The 26332-nt window shown below is 45.2% G+C and overlaps 1 pseudogene; it reads right to left on the reverse strand.

Moving 5' to 3' along the window:
- Positions 1-421: 421 nt before the first annotated feature.
- On the reverse strand, positions 422-14272 carry LOC147455237 (uncharacterized; annotated as a pseudogene).
- Positions 14273-26332: the final 12060 nt, after the last annotated feature.

The raw sequence follows: 26332 nt of genomic DNA on the forward strand, positions 1-26332 counted from the left end.
ATAACATCTTTTGTTCTTTGCATCTAGTACCTGCCTAAGAATTGTGCCATGACCCTACTAGCTTTTATGCACGTGCTTGGTGCTTGTCCGTGGGCCAACAAGATTTGGTTGCACCATCATTGCCCACCCCTTAGTTGAGCATTCATGCTCAACCATAGCATTATTTTAGTAAAGAGGTAGGAGAGATATACACAAAGATTTCATAAGAAAACCGTACATATATGTAGTAGATGTATAGATAGTAGATGTATAGATTTCATAAGAAAACCGAACATATATGTAGTAGATGTAAGATTTCTCTCATCTTAGTAAAATAAGATGAGAGAAAGAGGTAGGAGAGATATACACAAAGATTTCATAAGAAATCCGTACATATATGTAGTAGATGTATAGATAGTATAGAGAAAGACTGCCAGCTACATCACCCTCCAGAGTCAAATGGAAATCAAAGAATTCCATCAAGAAAAATGTGAACCCCACCTAGATAAAAAACAAAGCATCTTATCCCACATATAGCATGACAACCGCCACCTGGGTCAAATTTATGCCATTGGCCATAACCCTTAACCTGTAAAGAAGACATACACTACAAGAGGCTATTCATATTAGCGACGCTCACACAACGACGCTCAAATTTTTTTTCCCGGCGTCGCTATGAGCGTCGCAAATTTCTTTGTAAATTTGCGACGCTCATAGCGACTCTCATAGCGACGCCGGCTGGGCTAAAAAAAATAACCGAGCGCGCCCAAAAACTCAGATCTCAGATCTGAGTTTTTCGGCGCCCTCAAACAAGGAGCAGGTAATGCTCTCCCTCACTCTCTCTCTCTCTCTCTCTTTTTCTTCTCCACACACACACACACACACACGAGGAGAGGAAGGAGAGCCAGGTATGCTCCTTCCCTCTCCTCATTCTCATGTTCCCTTCCCCTCTTTCTCTCTCCCTCTCTCTCTCTCTCTCTCTTTTTCTTCTCCACACACACACACACACACACACACACGAGGAGAGGAAGGAGAGCCAGGTATGCTCCTTCCCTCTCCTCATTCTCATGTTCCCTTCCCCTCTTTCTCTCTCCCTCTCTCTCTCTCTCACACACACACATACACACACACATAGTGTTTTTGAGAGAGAGAGAGAGAGAGAGAGAGAGAGAGTACAAACAAAAACAAAAACGCACACACACATACATAAACAAAGAATGCACACACACATTGAGAGAGAAAAAGAGAGAGAGAGCATGCATAAACAAAAAACGCACGCATTGAGAGAGGAAAAGAGAGAGAGAACATGCATAAACAAAAAACGCACACATTGAGAGAGGAAAAGAGAGAGAAAACATGCATACGATCCAAAAAAACGCACACATTGAGAGAGAAAGAGAGAGAAACTAATTTAACGTTGTAGGAAACTAATTAAAATTAAAAGAACTAAAGATCTAGCCGACGAGGAGTTGAACTCAAGACCTATTATTCAAGAGGGAAATGGCATAATCAATCTATCATACTTGGCATGGGTGATAGAAAGGTTATACCATTTATCTCTTTTTATTGGCACACACATCTACACACGCGCACACACACAAGAAGAAGAGAGTTATAACGTCGTAGGAAACTATCTTAAAAGACGTTAAAGATTAGGTTATATGTAGACTTACATTAAATTAGATTTAGGTTTATTTTTAACTAGATTTACGTTTATTTACGCTAGATTTAGGTTTACGTTATATTAGATTAGATTTAGGTCTCCATAGACTGCGATGCCTGCATGAAGCGGGTGAAGAAAGCCCTCAATGGAATATAGGGTATTGCTGCCTTCACTCATGGTGGGCTCCGTCGATCCAAAAGTACTGGTGAAATATCTTCAAAAGATAGGGAAGAAGGTGGATCTTCAGGGCGGCAAGAGTCACTACATCCCCGACACAATGACCATCTAGACAACCTCTAGTCATTCAACAGCAACTTCAAAGTTAGTAACAAGAGCAAGAACGGTCTAAAGGGCCAATTGCTGTCGTCAGATGTGGATGGAGATGAGGCAGCGTCACCACCGGAAGTTAACTCTCACATCTTTAGTGATGAGAATGCCAACTCTTGCCGAGTTATGTGAAAAATTATGTGTTAAATCAGTTTTAAGGTTCTTATAATCCCTGTTAGTTTAGTTCTTTTTTTTTAATATAACATAATTTACGTTAGATTTAGATTTATGTTATATTAGATTAGACTTAGGTTTATTTAGGTTTACCCACACACACACACACACACACACAAGAAGAAGAGAGTTTTAACGTCGTAGGAAACTATCCCAAAAGACGTTAAAGATTAGGTTAGATGTAGACTTACGTTAAATTAGATTTAGGTTTATTTTTAGTTAGATTTACGTTTATTTAGATTTACGCTTATTTACGTTAGATCGAGTCCACGCATGAATTACTTACGGTTTAGGGTTTAGAGTTAGACGAACATTGAAAAGATCTACTGTGAAAAGATGTTAAGATGCTGTGAAGTGCTACAGCTAGAGAAGAGGCAAAGGGGTTTTGCCCACTACATGCAGTATCATGTAGACGTGGGTGTGTAGATTTCTTGTACCCACAAATATAGGTATTGACCAATAAAGACGAGATTATAACCCGGTGGTTCTGATCTCCGTGCACCTCTAGACCGAGGTGTGCGGGGATTGGACATGACTAGAGAATGTGAGGTAGAGAGAGAGAGAGAGAGAGAGAGAGAGAGAGAGAGAGATAAGACGAAGAATGCCAATAGAATATTAAATTTTTTGTCCAGGTTATAAGTTTTTTATCCTCATTATGAGTAACGACGAGGATGTGGGACCGTCCAACCGAAACACCTATCTCTCAACGAGGGTCTTATGTCCTTGTAATCAATGCAAGCATGCTGTGCGACGGACAAGACATGTTTCTTTGCAGCACGTTCGTGAATTTGGCGAGTTCGATCCATCTATTATAGATCGAGTTGTTGCCAATTATAACTCGTCGGACTCTGACGCTGGCCAACAAGCAGCAATCTTGCAACCCAATAGACGTGTTCGCAGGCGCTTTGGTCAAGCAGCATATGTGAGGCCACAAGATGTAGCCTCTGACAGCTCGGGGGATGATCATGCAGAGCACATTCCCAATGAGGCAATGTTTGAGCCCGAGATTGATGAAATGATCGAGACAATCATGGATTCAGAAAGGCTTATCTATGATGATATGAAAAGTGAAGCCGATACGCCATTGTATAATGGAGCACGTATGTCTAGATTGAAAGCACTCCTGGTTCTTCTCAACATGCAGGCAAAGTTTGGATGGAGTGACACTAGCGTCACAGCGCTTTTCAGGTGATCTATTACAATTAGTTTACTTTAATAAAACTCTAAATGTATAATGATCTGATAGATTTTTACACGACTGTATCATATTTTTATGTTGTGTAGATTGCTGAAAGAGCACATACTACCAGCTGACAATGTGATGCCAGATTCCCGAGATGAAGCAAGAAAGATTTTGCGAAACTTGGGGATGGATTACAATTCTATCCACGCTTGTCCTAATGACTGCATTCTTTTCAGAGGGGAATACATAGACATGGAGAAGTGTCCGAAATGTGATTCCGAAAGATATCGAGTAGATCTCCACGGGACAAAAATTCCACAAAAGGTTTTGCGACATTTCCCTCTGCTTCCTCGCATCAAGCATTTCTTCGAATGTAAGTCCATGGCCGCCCTAGCATCATGGCATGAGGAGAATAAATCTTCGGATGGTGTGCTACGAATTCCTGCAGATTGCGTAGCGTGGAAACATATAGATGGAACATGGTCGGATTTTGCCAGGGAAGCTCGAAATTTGCGCTTAGGCCTGGCTATGGATGGCGTAAATCCATTTGGTCAAAGATCAACATCTTACAGTGTATGGCCCGTTGTCATCGTCAACTACAACATTCCCTCGTGGTTGACTACGAAGAAGGGACACTTATGGCTAAGCTTGATTGTGCCAGGGCGATATAAAGTGGGGAATATGGATGTGTATCTTCGTCCACTATTGGAAGAGCTACAACAATTGTGGATTGGCATAGAGGTGGTGGATATGAGCCGACACACAGGACAACCATGCATGACTATCCTGGGCTAACAGAATGCTCAGGTGATCTATTGACACTCCTCACTCAGACACTGTAAATCTTGTTTTTTCCCATAGTTGATCTATTATCATGTGTATACATGCAGGGCTTCAAACAAGCGGATACAGAGCATGTGTCACATGTAGACCTAGACTGAATGCACGTAGGGCACCCTCACTGAAGAAGCAAATCTATGAAGGTCATCAAGCGTATCTTCCAGAGAATCATGTGTTACGCGACGGCTTTTTGGGAAGAGAGCCACCAAGGATGTCTGCACAAGCATGGTTAGAGCAGAAGGAGATGTGCGATGACGGATTGCCTCCAGGGATGAAGAGACTATCTCTATGGTACGAGTTACCATACTGGCCCCGACTCATGATCAATCACTTGCTCGATCCAATGCACATATTCAAGAATGTGGGTAATCTACTATGGGACCATCTGACCGGCAAGAAAGATACTTTGGGAGCCAGAGTTGACCTTAGAAATGTGGATCGTATGGAGCAATATTGGCCGCAAACAGCGTCTGATGGATCGATAAAACTCCCTAAAGCACCATGGATTTTCACAGGAGCCCAAGAACGCAAAGTAAAAGAGACCATTCGATCTTTGCGGACCCCCACTGGCGTAATGCACTCGCTCCGAACGTGTTTTACTAAAGAAGGAAAGCTTACCGGTTTGAAGTCACACGATTGGCATAAAATGTGTCAGGTACGTTCATAGTGGACTTTAATATCATTGCATAAAATGTGGACTTTAATATCATTGCTGCACATACTTTACAGTTTATTTTACCGGTTGCCATTGAGGGATGTTTGTCTCTCGACATCCGTAACACAATCTACAAACTTGCAAAGCTGGTGCAATGGATCTCACAAAAGGAGATCAACGTAGACTCCATACCATTCGCCAAACTAAATGCTGCGGAGCTTGTGTGCATGTTTGAGAAACATTTTCCTACTACAATGCTAACCATTCAGGTGCATCTTCTTGTTCACATAGTTGATGAGGTGGAAATAGCTGGCACAGTTCATTCCAGATGGATGTTCTTCTTAGAGCGTTTCATGAAAACGCTTAAGGGATATGTGCGTCAAAAGGCACGTCCGGAGGGTAGCATGGCAGAAGGTTGGTTGGTATCAGAGTCCCTAGTGTACATTGGAGAGTGGCTAGACGGATTTGATAAATCCCGGGACACGCTATGGCGAACCATAGATGATGAGCGCATATCTGGGATTGTCATGTGCAATCTCGGTGTTGAGAAGAAGATGACGGAAGATCTAGAGGCTAAAATCAACCGATTTTGCATGCTTCACAATCCAGTGATGCAAAAGTGGATTTCACAATATGAGGATGCAAAGCAAGAGCGACAAAGGGCACGAATCGAGTGGAGACGGGGAAGACGACCACCGATGCACTATCCAGCGGTTCTGGAGAGCCTACCAACCTTCATGAGCTTAAGATGGTTGCACAACCAATTGAAAAGCGCACAACAATGCGGTGACGAAGTGACTGAAGAAGAGTGGGAGTACTCTCGGGGTTGCGCGACCAAGGTAAGTTTGCAATGTACGACTAGCAAGTGACTTTATTTATAAACGTTTGAACGGCCACTCATAATCTTTGTTCGTTGTAGTATAAGTCATACACAGCAGCATGGTGTAAAGGTCGACATTTTAGGGTGGAACGAATCGACAAAAAGCGTTTTACTCAAGATTGTGGAATCATGGCAAAATTTGAACAGTCTAGTCGACGACGTTCCTCTGATGCAGATCCTGTGGTGGCGGAACTCACTTACTTCGGCACGCTGCAAGAGATTTTGAGGATCGATTACAGAGGATTTTTTGTCGACTTGTTCGACGTGCAATGGTTCAAGATAATCATGGAGGGTCGCAACGCTACTGTGCGTAGAGGAGAGTCTGGTTTTCTTGAGGTGGATTCTACTAAGAAATGGACTGACCTAAGAGACACTTTCGTACTACCCGAGCATTGTGAACAAGTAAGTATGTAAATAGTTAACATCCCCCTTTTACAAGTTATGTGCTTGAAAGCTCTCATGTAAGTTATGTGGCTCTGGCAGGTAATATTTCATCCTACAAAGTCTACATCAAACTGGTGGTACGTCATAGAGGTAGCCCCTCGTAGTGCAAGGACGTATGAAGGCTACCATGTGCCAATCACAACGACATCAATGGAGGAGATCAGAGAAGATGCTCAATCAGAAGCCGCTGCGGTGGTGCCAGACGAGCATCAAGATGCTACTACTCTATATGGGGTGCATGCAGAGGAGCTACAAAATGAAACAGAGGATATGTGTTTAAACGGAGAGCTCTATATAGATATAGGAAGTTATGCTGAGTTATGCGAGGATGAGAGAGAGATCTCTTAAAGCCACAAATATTGTATTTGAACAATTTTGCTCCGTGTTGTAAAAGCTCTGGCTCTCTAAGTACCTTCCATGGTGTATAACGCTCTTTTCTACTCGCGCTCACATCTTTTGATTGAAAATTCTGAGTTTTCGACTTGCCTCTTCTATCACTCAATTCATTGCGTCATTGTATTTATATGCGTCATTACGTCATTGTATTTAATGGTCTTTGCGTCATTGTCTACTCTATTCATTCAATATTAAGTTTAAATATTCGTGTGTTTAATGCAGGTATGGATGATGAGGAGTTTCTTTCTTCTTTGTCACCGCAGCAGAGACAGTGGTACGTGGAGCGTCATCGCTCTGGCGCATCATCGCGCGTTCCTACTCCATCCGCATCTCCCTCTCTTTCGGAGCATTCGGCGCGCTCCGAAGCTTCGGCGTCGACGAGACGAGCTTCACACTCGTCTAGACACCGGCGCTCTAGTGGTGGCGGTGGCGGTTGTTGTGGGGATTCCGCCACCGATGCCTCCACACCGCCTCGTGTTCGACGAGGCTCTTTACCCTCCCCTTCTTTGCCCGCCCCCACACCAGCCACAACATCGCCATCTACGCCAGGTTTTGCACGGCTGACTGTTCCTAGAAGCTACACACCTCTACCTACTCCGCCAGGAGCCACCCCACTCGACACTCCTCGCTTCGGGGCCCAGACGCCGGTGGAGACACCTGACGTCCGTACCCCCATCGACACGCCGCTAGAGACCCCTGCCGGGACACCCAGGTTCACGCGTCACCGGCCAGAGGGCTTGCCTTACTCCGTCGACATCAGCGGCGGCATCATCATGGATGATGACGGCAAGAAGGTGATCTCGCGCATGCGTGGTCTTTGCTCTCAGCTGTTTAGACACTACATACTAAACAAATGGAGTGAAGTACCAAGTGATTTAAAAAACAGAGTCATCAGCATACTTCATGATGAGTTTCCCGTTCCAACACGGGATCAGCGCTTCAATGAAGACCTGATGAAGATTCGAATGCGCGAATACTGCAAACACAAGCGTTCCGAAGTGCAAAAAGCAATCAAGAATGGGTGGAACAGGCCAGATTGGCTGGCCAAAGAAGATTGGAAGAATGCGAAGAAAGCAGCGCGCGAGAATCCCGACAAGTGGAAGCAACAAAAGGATGCAGCCAGAGCGCGAGTAGAGGCAGGGAGCTCGCACCACTTGGGGAGCGGTGGATGGGCATCATTTGAGGCCGATTTTGTAAGTGTTTTCACATTGCTCTTTATGTTCGATAGTTTAGGGTTTATGAGTTTTTTAATTCTAACATAATGAAATCTTTGTATGTTTTGACAGTGGTCGATGACAGGACGTGATCCCACACCGTACGAGCGCGAGTACGCAGGCAGGAAGGGCTTAAACGCCCTGATGGACATTCTCAGTTCTCGCGGCGGCATGGTTAGTATTAGGGTTTACTCTTTTTTATTTTTTGTATTGTTTTATAAATGTCGTTATATGTTTATACTTACTGAAAGCTGTCTTATTGCCTTTTTTTGCAGAATCCGACAGATATGCCGCTTGGACGCGATGAGACGTCTGACTAGACGACGTCAGTTTAGCCGTAGCTAGATAGCATTAGTTTAGGGTTTCTCATAGCTTATGTATCATGAGACGGATTTTATACGTCTTTTTGAACCATGTATATTATTACATTTGTCACCGCAGTTCCTTTTGCCAATCAATTCTATATGCCTATGATGTTGTACAATTGTCATTATTACATTTGCCAATCAATTCATTTTGCCTATGATGTGTACAATTGTCAATTTTGCAAACAATGCGTCTTGTGGGTGACTATTTTGGGTCTATTATCTACCCTTGCACTTTTTTTATAAAGTGAATCAAGTACAATATGGTTGATGGGTGGCAGGGCATTCAATGCCCTGCCACCAAAAAAAAATTCTCTCGGGCGTCGCTATAAGCGTTGCTATTTATGGCTCTGTAGCGTCGCTATGAGCGTCGCTATATGTTGGAATTAGGGTTGCAGAGAAACACACACAGCTTGGAGAAGATGAAGGAAGCTCAAGGCACACAATAGAGAGTGTGTTACTTAGTGTGCAATAGAACGATAGTTAGCCCTAGAGTGATGGGCGTATATACAATGCACGGGGGAAAAAACCTCCTAAAGAGGGAAAAAATGCCCCGGCGGTCCTAGTGTGTTCACACACATCACTACCACATGTATATGGTAACAAATCCCCCCTGGAGTGATGCGGTGAACGAGAGCTGGCACATGAGTAAAGGGAAGTTCCATGCCCTGAGGACAGGATCAGTCCACAAAGGGGAGTAAGCCCAAAGCTTTGCGGAAAGCTTCAAGCTTCTCACGAGACAACGCCTTTGTGAAAAGATCTGCAAGGTTGTCCTGTGTTGGCACATAAGCCAAGCTGATCTCTCCTGCTGAGAGCCTCTCCCTGACATAGTGGTAATGCACCTCAATGTGCTTTGTGCGAGCATGAAAAACTGGGTTCCTCGCAACTGCAAATGCGCTCTGACTGTCAGTGTAGATAGTGTTGGCAGTGTCTTGTCCAACACCCAAGTCAGCCATAAGGCGTCTGAGCCATACACACTCAACCATAGCTGTGAAGACTGCCCTATACTCAGCTTCACAACTCGAAGTGGCCACAGTAGGTTGCTTCTTGCTCAACCATGATATACATGAACTGCCAAGCATGAAACAAAAACCACTTGTGGACACTCGCGTGTCAAAACAACCAGCCCAATCTGAGTCCGAAAAAGCATGTAAGTCTGGCGGCAATGATCCCCCCTTGGGATAAAACAAGCCAAGATGTAAAGTGCCACTAAGGTAGCGGAAAATCCTCTTGACAGCCTGCCAATGCTTAGACCCTGGGCTATGCATAAATATGCTGACCTGCGAGACTGCAAACTGAATATCTGGCCTCGTGTTTCATACATAAATGAGGCAGCCAACAGCAGTTTGGTAAAGAGTGACATCAGTAGGATCGCCAGCATCATGTAGACTCAACTTCAAACCTGTTTCCATGGGAGTGGCAATAGGTTTGCAATCCTCAAGTCCAAACTTACATAGCAATGTCTCTATGTAACTTTCCTGACACAAGGCAATACCACCATCACACTGCTTAAATTGTATACCCAAGTAATGATGCAACAGCCCCAAATCTTTCATCTTGAAAGTAGCATTCAAATCAGCCTTAAATTCAGCAATATGTCTCTCATTTGGTCCAGTGATCAGCAAATCATCAACATAAAGAACCACAATGAGAAATACATCATCCTCACGCTTTACATACAATGTGCTTTCTGTTGGACTGTTACGAAAGCCTCGTTTAACCAAATGAGTGTCAGCTTTCTCATACCAAGCACGAGGAGATTGCTTCAACCCATACAAAGCCTTCTTACATTTGCACACTTTGTCCTCTTGTCCTTTTATGACAAAACCGCGAGGCTGCGTTACATAAACTTCCTCAAATATGTCACCATTCAAGAAAGCAGTAACAATGTCTGATTGATGTACATCCCAACCAAAATGAGCTGCCAATGGACATAGAAAATGCACAGTAGTCATACGACAAGTGGGAGCAAAAGTCTCTTCATAATCTATGCCTTTTTGTTGTGCATAACCCTTTGCAACAAGTCGAGCCTTATGGCGATCGATCTCACCATCAGGCTTGCGTTTCAACTTGTAAACCCACTTCGTACCAATGGCCTTTTTGCCAGGAGGCAAATCACATAAAGTCCATGTGTCATTCTCTATAAGTGCATCATATTCTGATTTCATGGCAGCAATCCAATTTTCTGAATTCTGTGCTTCATCAAAAGACAGAGGCTCCTCAACATCATGTAAACTAGACACAGCCAAAGCATAACAATCTGATGCATAAGATGCATGGCGAGAGCCTGAACGAGTACGACTAGATAAAGGTGCATCCAATTTACTGTCACCCAAAGTGTGCACCAGCCATTTTGGCATACCTCTAGCCTGCTCATTTTCAGCCCTTTCCTCATCAAGTACATCATGTACATGTGCATCAGTAATAGGCTGTTCTAAAACATTTTCAGAAACCCCCATAGGCTATACATTTGCCTCATTGGAACTTACATTCGTATTTCCACCACTGAAAAGAGGCAACAAAGTGTCATAAATGTCCTGTGAGCTTACATTACTGTCTCTAGTACATGACAACAAGGGCTGAACAGAATCTTCCACAAACACTACATCCCGTGAAACCAGAATACGTTTTTTTTGCGGATGATACAACCTGTAACCTTTGCTTTCAGCACTATAACCAACAAAAATACATTTGACAGCCTTATCATCCAATTTTCTGCGCTGCACTTGTGGCACCAAAGCATATGCCAAACAGCCAAAAACACGCATGTGCTCAATAGAAGGCTTTCTATCATGCCATGCTTCATATGGAGTAATAGACTGCAAAGCTTTCGTAGGACACCTGTTAAGTACATAAGTGGCACACATGATGGCCTCAAGCCAAAAAGAATGCGGCAAATCTTGACTTTTGACCATACATCGTGCCATTTCCGTTAGTGACCTATTTTTCCTCTCAGCAACACCATTTTGCTGAGGTGTATAAGGCACTGTACTTTGGTGTTTTATCCCACGACTAGCCAGAAATGCATTAAATTCATGAGACATATACTCCCCCCCTCGATCGGAACGGAGGGTGCCCATAGTTTATTTTGAGACATTTTCAGCCATAGCCAAAAATTGTTTGAAGCACATAAAAACTTCGGACTTCGCTTTAAGCGGAAATACCCATGCATGCCTGGAGTAATCATCAATGAAAGTCACGAAGTACAGGTAATTGCCCAAGGACGGAGTTTGCATGGGCCCACAAACATCACTATGCACAAGCTGCAACCTGCATGTGGCCCTAACTGAACCATCCTTTGGAAACTTAGAACGCTGCATTTTACCCAGAATACAGCCTTCACAAACATGTTTGACAGGTGCTTCAAGAGGCGGCAAAGAAGCAACCATATCAGATTTCTGCAAACGCAGCAAACTGGCAAAATTCAGATGACCAAAACGTGCTTGCCAAAGTTTTGCATCTGAAATAGCCCTTGAATCTGCAATAGCATTTGCAAAATTTTGTCCACACTTGTCATACAAAGTGAGCTTATACAGCCCACGGCACAAAAGCCCAGATGCAACAATTTCATCACCAAAACTGAGATCATGAACTGTACATCTGTCATCCACAAATTTGACTACAAGTCCAAGTCTAGCAAGTGCGGATACAGACAAGAGATTCTTCTTGATCCCAGGTACATAAAGTGCATCAACAAGTGTGAAGGAACTGCCATTAGCAGCAGTGAGCACAATCTTTCCAACTCCCTGAACTGGATAAGAGGCGTTGTTGGCACAAGTGACTGAATTCCCATGAGGGACAGACTCGAGAGAGGTAAACAATTCACGATGTGAGGTAATGTGCTTTGTAGCACCACTGTCGAAATACCACACATGTGAATCTGCAGCAACTGACAAGCATGCATCATGGACAACAGGATTGTAAGTGCACTCTGCGCTAAAAGCCCATTCTGCATCAACATCAGCATCACAATCTCCTTTCACAGAAGACTCAACAATGGCTGCATTTGTAGTGGAACCAGCATTTGCAGTGGAACCACCCTCTTTCTTCTTAGCCTCTTTGGCCTTCAACTCAGGACACGACTTGATCAAGTGATCATTGGCTTTACAATAATGGCAATGCATCTTCTTTTTGCCCTTATCACCAGAATTGCCAGACGAAGTGCTGCCAGCAGAAGCATTAGGAACAGAATTTTGGCCACTCGCAGCAGAACCATAAGAAGTGGCTGCATTACTGTTACCACCCTTTCTTTGAGAAGCAATAAAAGCCTGTTCAACTGCACGCTCCCTAGTCCTGTTTTTTCTAGAAAGTGACTCTTGCAACAGCAATGTGCATAATGCATCAAACTTGACAACTTCAGGATTTCCTTGGGTCATCAGTCTCCAAGTACTAGCAAAAGTCTGGTAGGAATCTGGTAAGGCATCAAGAACAGTCTGCACAAGGGAACTGTCCGAAATGACTTCACCTGCAGAAATGAGTTGCTCATTGATATCCTTGCACTAGCAAGGAAAGTGTCCATATCATCTTCCTCATGCATAATCTTCGACTCTAGCTCTTTACGCAGCAAAGCAATTTTAGCCTCATTGCGGCTTGCATAAAGACCTGCTAGAATATCCCAAGCCTGTTTTGCAGATTTTGTTGAACGGATGTGAGGAATAATGGTGCGCTTCACAGACAACGCAATCAATGCATGAGCCTGCGCATCCTTAACATCCCAACGAGCTTGTTCTGCCGTAGGCAAAACAACTCTAACAGCTGCAATCCTTGCAGCAAGACCTGCAACATCCTCAACATCGCCTACATCTTCAGAACCAGGACGTATATCAATGCCCTGCACAATGTTCCAGACACCTTTGACACAAGAACATGTTGTATCATATAAGCCCACATAGGGTAGTTGTCCCCATCCAACCTGTCCTCAGCAGCAAACATCTTCAGCAAAACATCTTGAACACATGTGTGTTGTTGTCAGCCATGGTAAATGCTGCACTGATGTGAAAACTGCCCGAAAATAGGAGAAATGGAGCGGGAACAACTTGTGCTATATAGCACAAACCGTAGAAGACTATAAGGCACCTGTTATGCAGAAAACGGCACTGACAGAAAATCTGCACAAAATGACGAAATAGCCTGTGCAGTACTGCCTGTAGTGGAAACGGAGGCCGAAATGAGCCCAAATCAAAACTCTGAGCAGACCGAGCTCTTCGAGCTCACCCAAAATATTTGTCGACCTGCGAACGCTCGCCAAAGCTCAATGAAATCGGAGAAAGTGAGCAGGCGTGTGCTAGAGCAGCTGGCGACTAAGCCCGTGAGGACGTGACCTGCTCTGATACCAATTGTTGGAATTAGGGTTGCAGAGAAACACACACAGCTTGGAGAAGACGAAGGAAGCTCAAGGCACACAATAGAGAGTGTGTTACTTAGTGTGCAATAGAAAGATAGTTAGCCCTAGAGTGATGGGCGTATATACAATGCACGGGGGAAAAAACCTCCTAAAGAGGGAAAAAATGCCCCGACGATCCTAGTGTGTTCACACACATCACTACCACATGTATATGGTAACACTATAGTCTTCTGTGTAAACGTCGCTATGAGCATCGCTATGAGCGTCTCTATGAGCGTCGCTATATAGCGACGCTTATAGCGATGCATATAGCGACGCCTATAGCGACACATATAGCGACGCCTATAGCGACGCATATAGTGACGCTCTCGTAGCGACGCTCGTAGCGACGGTTTTAGCGACGCCGGGGGTTATAAAAACCCAGTGTATTTCCGTCGCTAACAGCGTCACAAGAGCACACAACCTCTTGTAGTGATATCCCATCCTTTGCTTCCACCTATAAAATCATATGTAGGCCACCGTGCCTTTGATAGCACAGATCATCAGCATCTTGTATCCATAAGCTTTTATATACATCATATGCAAATATAAAAACACTTGAAGCACTTGCATCATAGGTACCTGCTTTGCCACCTGCAAAAGAGGACTCCATAGCACAATCCACCTCATGTGGGCAACAAAGCCGGTGCATAACGCCTTGCAAAGCAACCTTCAATAGCATATCAACCAGAAACAGAGCATAACCTTGTAATACCTTTCCACCTGTGTCTACCTGCCGTATAGCCAAGCCTACATGCTCTTCATACATACCATTACCTTGTTCTTTAATCCCTGCTATTGTCCAAGCTTCAACATCTGGCTCTGCAATGCATGATTCAAGAGTTTCTACTTCACAAGCCACCTCCACAACTGGAATAGTATGAGGCTCTTCAGCATGCTTGACAGGGCAAGGTTTCCCAACCCCCTTGCTTTGCATTGCACCTTCGTTCACATGACCTGTGTCGGCTTGCCTATCTGTGGATGTGGATTCATCCTTCCAATTGTCACCACTACCCGACCTTCAAAAGCATGAAGCTGGATCCTCCTCGCCATAAACGGATTGCATAACCCCATCTTCATCTTCATGTTGCTCCACAAAAGCTTGTCCATCAACCATCTTTTCTTCATGTATATCCTCTTTAGCAAATCTCTCACCTTCATTGATGAGGTTATTTGCTTCTTGTATAAATGCATGACAAACAAGAGGCACCAATGGAACAAATGGATCATTACGGCTTACCCATGGCAAAATGCATGCTTCTTGGATGCTTGAAGCCGCATGTGGATTCACCGTATGTTGCACTGCTGCCGCTGAAATAAGACCATAATCTGTTGGCTTTAACAAGCCCGCTTCCAGCTTCTTTCTTGCTCTTTGCCTTGGCTAAGCAGACAACGTCTGCATAACTTTCCACATCCGCAAGCTCGACCTTCTCTCTAATCTTGGGATGTAAGCACTCCAAAAACCTCTCTAACTTGAAGAAATCGTTGCCTCGGGACTGGGTAGCAGCTTCTAATTGCTGCCAAATATCTTCAAATTGCTTTAAAAAAATTGCAAACTCACCAATTACATCTTGCTTCAAAACCTTCAATTTTGCGTCCAATTCTGTAGACGAATTCCTCTGCTGGAAGTCTTCAAAAAACCGATCAAGAACTTCTAACCCCTCAAACCAAGCTTTGGCTTTCCCTGGCATCACCAATGGCATAGCCTTTGACTTGGTTTTGTTGGCCACCATCCGCATCGACAACATCCAGAGCTCCACATTTGACATTCAATATTCAACATCTTGCTCACCTGAGAACACTAACCCATAATCTAGCACCATGTTATTGAACCACGCCATCACTTGAGCGATCAGTGTGATCCTCAGTAGGGGCACCAGAAGATGGAAAGGGGGAAATGAGAAAACAACCAGCACACACCCCCGAATGCCTCTATCTACCCCAGTGATTTCACAACACCCCTATCCCCTATTTAACATGCACACAGAGACCCAATCTGCAAATGACTATTGCTCATGCCCATACCCAACCAACCCAGATTGTACACAACCAGCTGCTAGACATACTATCTTGATTCCTGACTATAACCCTTTAGAGCACCTTTTCCCATGCATATATGGAGTTCATAATCGATCATCACATAGACCTTGTTAAATCCCCAACAAACACCGCTTCCCCATAATATACACTCACACCAGACACGTGCAAGCACATAAGTACACTATATTCCACTAGACAAAATCAAGAGAGGGAGATAGAGAATATCTAAAGCATACGTGGTGGTTTTAAAGATTACGAAGGTGCCGACTAGATTGGCTGCAATTGGGGAATGTATAATGATGGGTCTTCTTTAGAAATCACGAACTTTGCCACACTATACACCTTGCAATTTATGGTTATTATCTCCTCTCTTCACTTTCTGTATGCAGCCTGCTTGGGCTACCCTTGTTCTCGGCAGTACCCTTCCTCTTTGCCTTAGAGATTATCCCTGCTCATGTCTCCTTTAATTTTTGACCTCCTCTCCTTTGTGCTTCCCTGTGCCTTGGCGTCTAGCTATCTGCAGCTTGCAGCAGCACCTTTTCAACTTATGGGCATCCCCGACATGCTAGCACTTTGCATGACAGCTCCCTCCAACTAGCACTATCTAGCAACCTGCAGGTTCGAGCCCCGGGATGCCCCTCAACCTCTTGTTAATGATCACCTTGCCCAACTCCCTTCGCAGCCTTCCAACTTTCTCTTCCCCTTGCCACCAGCCGTTGGTTCACAGCTCTGATCAGCTCCCCAGGCTAGTGCAACACCCCGTTTTCAGCTCACCAAACCCTTGAAGAAGCCGCCCTTACAATTGGAGAGCCCCCTCAACAGCCCCCCATGCTCATGGCGTTCCCAGCCTGGCCCCACCAATCAACCCATGGCTCTCGACGGCCCTGCTCCATCTGTATCACCCGTCCCAACTCTCTCCATGCATCCACATAGATGGCGTTCCACCTCCATGCAATCTGCAGTCCGCTGCAGCAGGGCATCCTTCATTCTTTTTTCTTAGGATTTTTAGCCAAGAAAAAACTCTAGCTTGGCCTTCTTCCACACGCCCGCAACTGTTGCTTGTTGAAAGCCTTATTTTCCCCCCCCCACTTGCACACCCTTCAACTCCCAAGATTCTCCACTTTAAAAAAACATGTGCTTTGCTTCCCCTTGCGTCGATGTCCACCTCGAGCGCTACTCGTAATAACTCAGCAAAAATGAAGCATGAGTGTGATTACATCAAGGTTGCCCATCTGCAATAGGTTGCTTCTCTCTGGATAATATCCTTGGCCCCAACCGTTTCAAATGTAGAGCTATAAAAAACATGCTAGAAAAAGCATCAAGAGCCGCAAAAACATTGATAGACGGTGTCCTTTCGGCACTTTGAGTAACTGAGTCAAAAAACCATGCTTGACCTGCTAAAAAATACATTCGGCATACAATTCTTGATAACATCTTTTGTTCTTTGCATCTAGTACCTACCCAAGCATTGTGCCATGACCCTACTAGCTTTTATGCATGCGTTTGGTGCTTGTCCATGGGCCAACAAGATTTGGTTGCACCAACGTTCAATAGTATGATTAGTAGCTCTACACCAGTTGGTAAACTAAACTTCTGTGATGTTACTAGTGCATTGTAATGTACCCAACATTTTTAAATAAAACTATTTCATTTACTTTGCAAAAGTGTTTAAGGTTTGAATTTTGTTAAGTCATAAAGCGTTACGATCAGATAAAAAATTGAACTCTTGAACTATCAATTATGGTCTTTATTCACTTGGAAATAATAGGTTGATATGGAAAACTTAAGCCTCAAGTCTATTTCTAAAGATAAGAGTTGACTCTCAAAAATGAAGGAGTATTTTTAGAAAAGAAAGAGGAGGGAGTCAACTTTAGAGTTCTTGTCTTAGAAGCCAAGCTTCTTCTTCTAAAATTAGAGAATCAAAATCGTGCATCGGAATGCTTCATGCCCAAGGATTTTTTTTTTGAAGCCATTGACGAGCGCAAAGCGCGACACAGACCCCGACGGCCTCGAAACACCAGGAGCCGATGCACGCCACGAGCAGGCCACAGTGAAGTGAACAGGGGGCACCACCTAGCTTTGAGCGGCTAGGACGCGGACAACGGTGATTGGAGATATCACAAACTCTACACACACACACACACACACACACACACACACATAGAGAGAGAGAGAGAGAGAGAGAGAGAGAGAGAGAGAGAGAGAGAAACGTAGGTGATGAAAACCCTCGGGGTGGGAGGAAAAACTATTTTCTTACAATATTTACAGCAACCTTGTTTTCGGCGAGGTGGCAATCATGGTGATAGAGATAGAGAGAGATAGTGAGCCTAATAGTGCGTTCTCTAGAGATGACTCACAGACACGGGGACTTTGCTAGCATGAGTGTGTGTGTAGTGACCATTGGATTTGAGATGTAGACATAGCTTCTTTACATAGTGCAAATTCCCAAAATTGCTACACTAAGTCCCCTCTCTCTTGATGTAGGTGTTGCCAATCCCTCCCACCAACATACTACCAAGTTAACCTCTGATGAAATTTCCCCCCACCCCCCGCCCCCCCATCTCCTTGTTCTAATCTCCTGTCAATCTCCCAAATCAATCCCCTTGATAGTGACCTCTCAATGCCTTTTTATAGGTGCTGGCTGCTTTAGGTTAGGGTAATCTGATTAGATTAAGGGTTCTAATAAGGGGAGACAAAGCAAGGTGGTGGGCCGTGGATGGTTGACCTTTGCTTTGTCTTGGGGAATATTATAAAGGAAAACTCCTAAGTGGGCCTTTGTGGCCATCACCTAGAGAGATGTGATAATTTACAAATTGGGATTTTTTACAAGATTTGGTTTGAAAATTGGGGAAAATGATGACAACCTTCGGATTTTACTAAAGAGGGCGTCCTCGATGCAATGCCGGTGAACGGTGGCCTTAGCTGGTGCGTTGATGTAGCACATTCATCATTTTCGGGGTCGTTTGGGGCATGCCTTCGACGTCTTTTCTTGTTTCGGTGTCGGCGGTGCACGACTTGACCGTCCTTCTTTTTGGCATCGATGTCGATTCCTTTGTGTTTTTATTCTTTGATGTGTGTATATGTCGTGCATTTGTTTGATTGTAGTTATGTTCGTGCGTGTAAACGTGTGTCCTATATATGTGAGTGCGTATATGTATCGGTGTATGTATGTGGGGTTATGTGACAGTGTTTTTTTAATGAAAAGCGCTGTGAGTGTGTGCGCTCATTGCTCGGGATTGTGTGTGTATGTATGGAGCGGATGTGTATGAGTGTGAATGAGTGTGCATGGGAACGAGGGAGTATATAGTTATTTATATTTATATATATATAATTTTTTTTCGGTGCCTACTGCACAGAGAGAGGGAGGACGAGAATGGGAGAGACGGAGGGAGCGGGTGCTTGGACGAGGGGAGGGGAGAGTGTTTGTGTGTGTGTGTGTGTGTGTAGTTAGAGAGAGAGGGAGGGAGAGAGAGAGAGTGAGAAGAGAGAGATAGAGAGAGAGAGAGGAGAGAGAGAGAGAGAGAGATGCGAGGGGAGGGGAGTGTGTGAGGGGGTGTGTGTGTGTGTGTGTGTGTGGTGTGAATAAGAGGGAGAAAAGCCCTGTGCAGCACCTTCGGGCTTGGTCCGGGAGCGAGAGAGAAAGAGAGAGAGAGAGCCTTCCTTACTAGCCATTGTTTCTGGCCCTTAGTGTACCCTGCAGGACATTCTCCTGTTTCTAAGAAGATGATGATATCAGGCATAGCATCACTATCTTGAAAGAGGGGTAGTTTTAGTTTGATTGCTCCTATGGGAACGTCTAGTATTCTTTCCTTGGCTAGAGCATCTGCCTCCTAATTTTCTGTCCTAGGGACATGAAATAATTGCATTGCCTTAAACTTTCTTAAAAGATCCTTAATTTGGCGTAGTTGACCAAGTAAAACTTGATTTTAACAAACCCAAGTGCCGTTTATCTACTTTATCAAAAGCAGACCGTTGCCAAACACATTTAGGCATTGAATCCCTCGCAAAATACACTGTTCTAATCCAAGAATTAAAGCTGCATACTCTGTTTCATTGTTGGAGTGGGAGTGTAACAGCTGCCCAATGGAGAATACCCTCTCCCGTTGCTCATTGAAAATGATGATGCCACTGCAGATTGGTCCACTGTTCTCTTGTATGCTCCATCAAAGAAAAGAGAGTGAGCTCTTTCTAGCTTAGGACTTTCTACCATTGGTGTCTCTTCTTTTGCTTCCGTGTTGACCTTCAACTTCTTCTCATAGTGACGATGATTAAGGATACCTGCTATACTAGCCCTGGTGGAGTTTTCTACTTGCATGGTGTAGTCAAACTCTTATAATCTAACCAGTCATTTAGAGATCCTAGATGAGACATCCATGTGTCGCATTACATACGAAAAAACCTCCTCCATTGTCAGAATTACAAAGGGTTTAGGCAGTAGATAAGAGCGGAACTTTGTAGTAGCAAACATTAATGCGAGCACCATGTGCTCTACTACGGTTAATTCCTTTTTTGATGGGGTCATGACACGACTAGAGAAGTAGATAGGACGCATGAAAGAAGTTTGGGGGTCCTTTTGCATTAGAACGGCTCCAAGTGTATCACTTCCTACACTGGGGTTCACATAAAATGGCTCGTCTCATCTGGGGGGTGAAATGGTGGGAAGCGTGGCTAGGATTTGCTTCACCTCGGTAAACTGTGTCAATCTTTTTGGGTCTTTAAGGATGACCCCCATCACTTCGATGCTACTATCACTTTCTTCAGTTGTTGTTGTCTCTCCTCCTGAGGTGGACGAATAGTCACTGGTGGACTCATCTTTCGAAGCCTCCAAGATCATGTTGCGTTGCTTCCCAATCCTCATGTCGTAGAATATGGACTTCCCTTTAGCGTCCTTCATCTGAATCATTCTGGTACTCCAGTCTTGTTTAGCCTCCATAGCCATGAGCCAGGGTCTTCCAAGAATGATAGGGTAGCTCTCCCCTTTGTGTGGCATGACAAAAATGTCTACCTCCACTTCTGTGTTGAATGCCTTTACTTTGACCGCATTCACAATGCCTACGCATTTCCCTCTTACATTATCTGCCATTTTGGCTTGGCAAGGTGCTGGCCTACTCACCTCTAGGCCTAGATGGTGCATCATTTTCTCACCCATGACGCATATCTGTGCGCCACCATCTATGTAGATGTTTGAGAACGTTGCCCCTTGATGTGGGCATCCATGGTTGGTAGGATGTCGTCAAGGTCCCTCCTAGAAATAGCCCCAGCTATCCTTAGTCTTGATCTTCTTGTACTTACCATCTTCGTCTATTGCCTCCTCATCCTTGGTGCAAGATGGAGTAATTGGGACCAAGTTATCTTTGGACCCTGCATCAACACATCCTGAACTAAGTCATATGGTTTAGCATACTCACCCAGTGAAAAATCCACAATGCCGATCTTCCGTCGAGGCTTAGATACCTGCTTGCTAGACTCGCCTTTTCCTTTCATTTTCTCTTCCTTTTGAGAGGCTTCTTTGTGCTTGGCACGCTTCACTCCCATGGCATCCACTTCCTCTACTTTTGCTTTCCCTTTGTGCTTCTCTCATACTGGTTCTTCTACCTTTGACTTCCCTTTAGCTTCCAAGCTAATAACACTCACTGCTTGGTTTACAGCAGGTGGTGGGGGTAGCGGTGGAATGAGAGGTTGTGGTGGTGGTTGTTGTATAGGTGGTTGAAGGATTTGGACCAGTGGAATTGGCCATGGTTTCCTGGCTGGTGGTGGTTTTGCCCTTGGTGATTCTGTCTTCCTCCTCTATTGAAATTCTATCTTCTTGGATGTGGGTAGTAGTACATGCCATGGCCGTCTTCTTCGCAATTATAGCAGTGGTACTCTTGGTTTTGCCTTCGTTGTCCTCTCCCTTGCTCTAGATTTCTGACAGGTGCATGCCCTTGCTGCATCAGATGCACGGATAAACTCTTGAGCTCGGTATTGATGCGATTCAACAGGCCTTGCTGCTCTTCTGATGCCTCCTGTGGTTGGGCTCTATGAATGGCTGTTGTAGTCACTGGGGTTGGTCGGACTGAGCTTGATTCCTCTGACTCGTTGACTCTTGCTTGCATGCGCAGCTTCTTGTCTTTAAGGTGGGCTACTTCCACTACCAACTCATACTTTGCAGGGAACCTCCCCTTCACCTTCTCCTTAAGCGGCGACCACAGGCCAGTAATGAAACATTCCTTCTTTAGGAAATTAGGCGCTCCTTCACCTTCCTCCAGTGAGGCTACCCATCGCTCCCACAAATCCACAAACTTGGATTTGTAAGTGGCATACTCTAGCAGACCTCCCTGCTTTAATTCCGTCAGCAGAGCTACCATAACTTTTCTGAGGTTGTGCCTCCACCAAACCTCTTCACAAAGGCAGCACGTAGTACATCCCATGTATTTTTGGTAGTTTGGGGCAAAGCATTGTACCAAGACTTGGCCTCTACTTTCATCAATAGAGGAAAAATTCGTAGCTATGAGGCGTCGTCATCCTTGTTGGAAACCACACAAGCGATGTCAAAGTCATCCAGAAAGTCGGTGGTGATGTCTTCTCCCTTCTTTCCACTGAAAGTGGGAAAAGAGACACTTGCCATGGTAGTAACTCAGGAAATTACAAACTTTTTTTTTCTTTTATATAACATTAATGACAGTAGCGGCTCATAGCAGCTTTTTACAGGGCTGGGTGGATAGATTTAAAACATGATAAAAATGGATCGCAAAGCTAGAACTGAATAGAAATGCTTACATCAAAAGAGTGGTAGTAATCCAGAAGGGGCAAGATGATGGGACAAGGGGATCTAAGGATTTCATCAAGCATTTCTGCTCCGAATAGAAAAACAATCTTTTGTTGGTAGAATGTCTTCCTATCAATATATACGTTTACATGCATGTGTTGCAAGAAACAGAAAGGAAAGACTTCTGGCCTATTGTTATTATCCATGTCGGGTTTAGGGCAAGGATTTGACCACTAGGGCTGCGTACCTCAAGTGTTGACGAGGTGACACCTTTATCCCATGCTTCTAGCTCTTGTAGAAGTCTGTACAATCCTCCACATTTGGTTCAAAACAGTCTGGGCGAGAGGGGGTTTACTGCAATCGGCTTTCCATTTTGCATGCGGTGGTGACACTTGGGTGGCTGAACTTCATTTGAACTCTCTAGGCCTAGAGAGAGCGTAGGCCCACTTGCGTCCACCAAATGCTTTAGGCTTTCTCGTTTAGACTTTGTGGTTGATGTAGTTGACGACTCCTCTTGGACCATTAGAGAGAAAACACTTGGTGCTACAGAAAATCTGACTGTCATGAGAGTGCTGCGGTTTTCAAAAGCAAAACTCACCGTTCTTTCTTCACTTCCTCTGTCGGCACTCATTGATAGAATGCTTTGGTTGACAACAGTGATGGCACTTCATAGCCTTCCCACCTGATGCTCTTAATTTGCGGTTAGAACGAGCAACACGAGATGGGGAGATTACCTCTTGGATATTTACAACGGTGTATTCTGGGAGCACCACTTTGATGAAGGCGGTCAATACTTCTCCAGTCTTCTCCTCCTCTGTTCTCCAGTTAGAGAATTCTTTCAGCCATTCATTCATGATTGATGATGTGCGTTGTTTTTAGCATTGTAACCTGGAGGTTTCCGAGAAGCCCTCCTCAGTGAGGGCACCAAATGATGAGTGCAAAGTGCGACACGGACCCCGACGGCCTCGAAACGGCAGGAGTCGATGGACGCCGTGAGCCGGCCACGGTGAAGCGAACAGGGGGCACCACCTAGCTTTGAGCGGCTAGGACGCGGACAACAGTGATTGGAGATATCACAAACTCTACACCACACACAACACACACACACACCACACACACACACACACACACACACACACACACACACACACACACACACACACAGAGAGAGAGAGAGAGAGAGAGGAGAGAGGAGAGAGAGAGAAAGAGCGCAGGTGATGTGATGGAAAACTATTTTCTTACAATATTTATAGCAACCTTATTTTCGGCGAGGTGGCAATCATGGTGAGAGAGATAGTGAGCCTAATAGTGCGTTCTCTAGAGATGACTCACAGACACGGGGACTTTGCTAGCATGAGTGTGTGTGTAGTGACCATTGGATTTGAGATGTAGACATAGCTTCTTTACATAGTGCAAAGTCCCAAAATTGCTACACTAAGTCCCCTCTCTCGTGATGTAGGTGTTGCCAATCCCTCCCACCAAAATACTACCAAGTGCTGACCTCAAATGAAATTTCCCCCCCCCCCCCCCCCCCCCCCCCCCCCCCTCCCCCCCATCTCCTTGTTCTAATCTCCTGTCAATCTCCCAAATCATCCCCCTGATAGTGACCTCTCAGTGCCTTTTTATAGGTGCTGGCTGCTTTAGGTTAGGGTAATCTGATTAGATTAAGGGTTCTAATAAGAGGAGACAAAGCAAGGCGGTGGGCCCTGGATGGTTGACCCTTGCTTTGTCTTGGGGAATATTATAAAGGAAAACTCCTAGGTGGGCCTTTGTGGCCATCACCTAGAGAGAGGTGATAATTTACAAATTGGGATTTTTTACAAGATTTGGTTTGAAAACTGGGAAAAATGATGACAACCTTCGGATTTTACTGAAGAGGGTGTCCTGGATGCGATGCCGGTGAATGGCGGCCTTAGCTGGTGCATCGATGTAGCGCATTCGTCATTTTCGGGGTCGACCGGGGCATGCCTTTGGCGTCTTTTCTTGTTTCGGTGTCGGCGACGCGCGACTTGGCTGTCCTTCTTTTTGGCATCGATGTCGATTCCTTCGTGTTTTTAACTTTGATGTGTGCGTATCGTGCATTTGTTTGATTGTGTTTATGTTTGTGCGTGTAAACGTGTGTGCTATATATGTGAGTGCGTATATGTATGGGTGTATGTATGTGGGGTTATGTGAGTGTGTTTTTTTAATATGAAAAGCGCTTTGAGTTTGTGTGCGCATTGCTCGGGATTGTGTGTGTATGTATGGAGCGGGTGTGTGTGAGTGTGAATGAGTGTGCGTGGGAACGAGGGAGTATATAGTTACTTTTCTATATATTTATACACATATTTTTTCGGTGCCTCCTGCGCAGAGAGAGGGAGGACGAGAATGGGAGAGAGGGAGGGTGTTGGACGAGGGGAGGGGAGAGTGTGTGTGTGTGTGTGTATGTGTGTGTGTAGTTAGAGGAGAGAGAGACAGAGAGAGAGAGAGAGAGAGAGAGAGAGAGAGAGAGAGAGAGAGAGAGAGAGAGAGAGAGAGAGAGAGAGAGAGAGAGAGACCCTGTATACTGCGGCTTTGGGGACAAGAGCAAGAGAGAGAGAGAGAGAGAGAGAGAGAGAGAGAGAGAGAGAGAGGAGAGAGAGAGCTCAGACCAGCATGGCCGATAGAGAGCGAGGGAAGGGGGGGGAGGTGTGGTGGGGTGTTGAGACAGAGAGAGAGAGAGTTTTACGCTGCTGGCTACTTGCGGGCCTGTCGAGGGAGCGCGAGAGAGGAAGAGAGAGAGGCTTTGGTGGGCTTGGGGTGGCCTGCCCGTGGAAACGAGGGAGAGGGGGGTGAGGGTCAACTACTTCAAGTAAGGGTGGAGGCTCTCCAGAGGGGGGGCGAGGGTGGTCTATGGGTGTGTGTGTATATAGAGAGCGAGAGAGAGAGGATTATGCTGCATGGCGGGTTCCTACACCGGGGGAAGAGAGTGAGAGAGAGTGTATAAGTGAGTGAGAGGGAGGGAAAGAGAGAGGGTATGTGTGGGTGAATTGAGAGAGAGAGAGAGAGAGAGAGAGAGAGAGAGAGAGAGAGAGAGAGAGAGAGAGAGAGAGTTTTATTCTATTCCATGCGCCCGTGGGGCCGCTTGCTCAGAGAGAGAGAGGGTGAGCAAATCGAGGGAGGGAAAGATAGTGAGAGAGAGCGGCGGCCCGCCGGTGGGAAGAAAACAAGAGGGGAGAGAGGGAGGGGAGAGTGAGGTCGAGGGAGTGTGGATGAGAGGGAAGACAGAGGGGTGAGGTATGGCGACCCGCTGGGTAGGGGTATGGACGAGAGAGAGAGAGAGAGAGAGAGAGAGAGAGAGAGAGAGAGAGAGAGAGAGAGAGAGAGAGAGAGAGAGAGAGAGAGAGCTTGTGAATAATGAAAGAGAGAGAGGGAGAATTTTCAAAAGCGTGGCAGCCCGCCAGGGGAATATAGACAGTGGCACCCTATTTTATGCGCCCACTAGGCCAGGCGATGCAGAGGCAGGGTAAGTGAGAGAGAGAGTTGGCGGAGCCGAGCAGGAGAGAGAGAGGCCTCTGTCTTTTGGTGATAATGGAGGGAAGTGTGGCCAAACTGGTGGTGGCCCGCCGGTGGTCAAGCATAGAGGGCGCGGTGAATGTTAAAAAAAACATTCTGGTAATGTGCTCTCCCTTACTTGGGATTGGTTCTTGTGGCCGCGGCTCCAAAAGCCGGGGCTAATGATGGATAGTGACGCGCTATGGCTAGGGTGCCGCCAGAGCTAGGCCGCATGGGCCGTGGCGGGGGCATGGAAGAGAGAGAGAGAGAGAATTTGTGGCTCACCGATTGACCGGGGATTGTCGAGCCCTCCGGTGGTGTTTCCGTACTTCGGTCATAGGAAAGATTAACCTTTTTTTTCTTTTTTTCTTGATTTCCGAAAATCGGCTATCACCACACACGTGCACGAACTTATCTTTCTGCTTTTTGCTATTCTTAGCTTGTGCTTTTGGCTCTTGAGAACCTAAATAAAGGGCCCTCTTCGCTCACTTTCAAGACACACACACAAAGAAATTATTAAAAGCGGAA

Source organism: Adiantum capillus-veneris, chromosome 6, assembly GCF_014529385.1.
Source record: "Adiantum capillus-veneris isolate H3 chromosome 6, ASM1452938v2, whole genome shotgun sequence".
NCBI classification, from domain to species: domain Eukaryota; kingdom Viridiplantae; phylum Streptophyta; class Polypodiopsida; order Polypodiales; family Pteridaceae; genus Adiantum; species Adiantum capillus-veneris.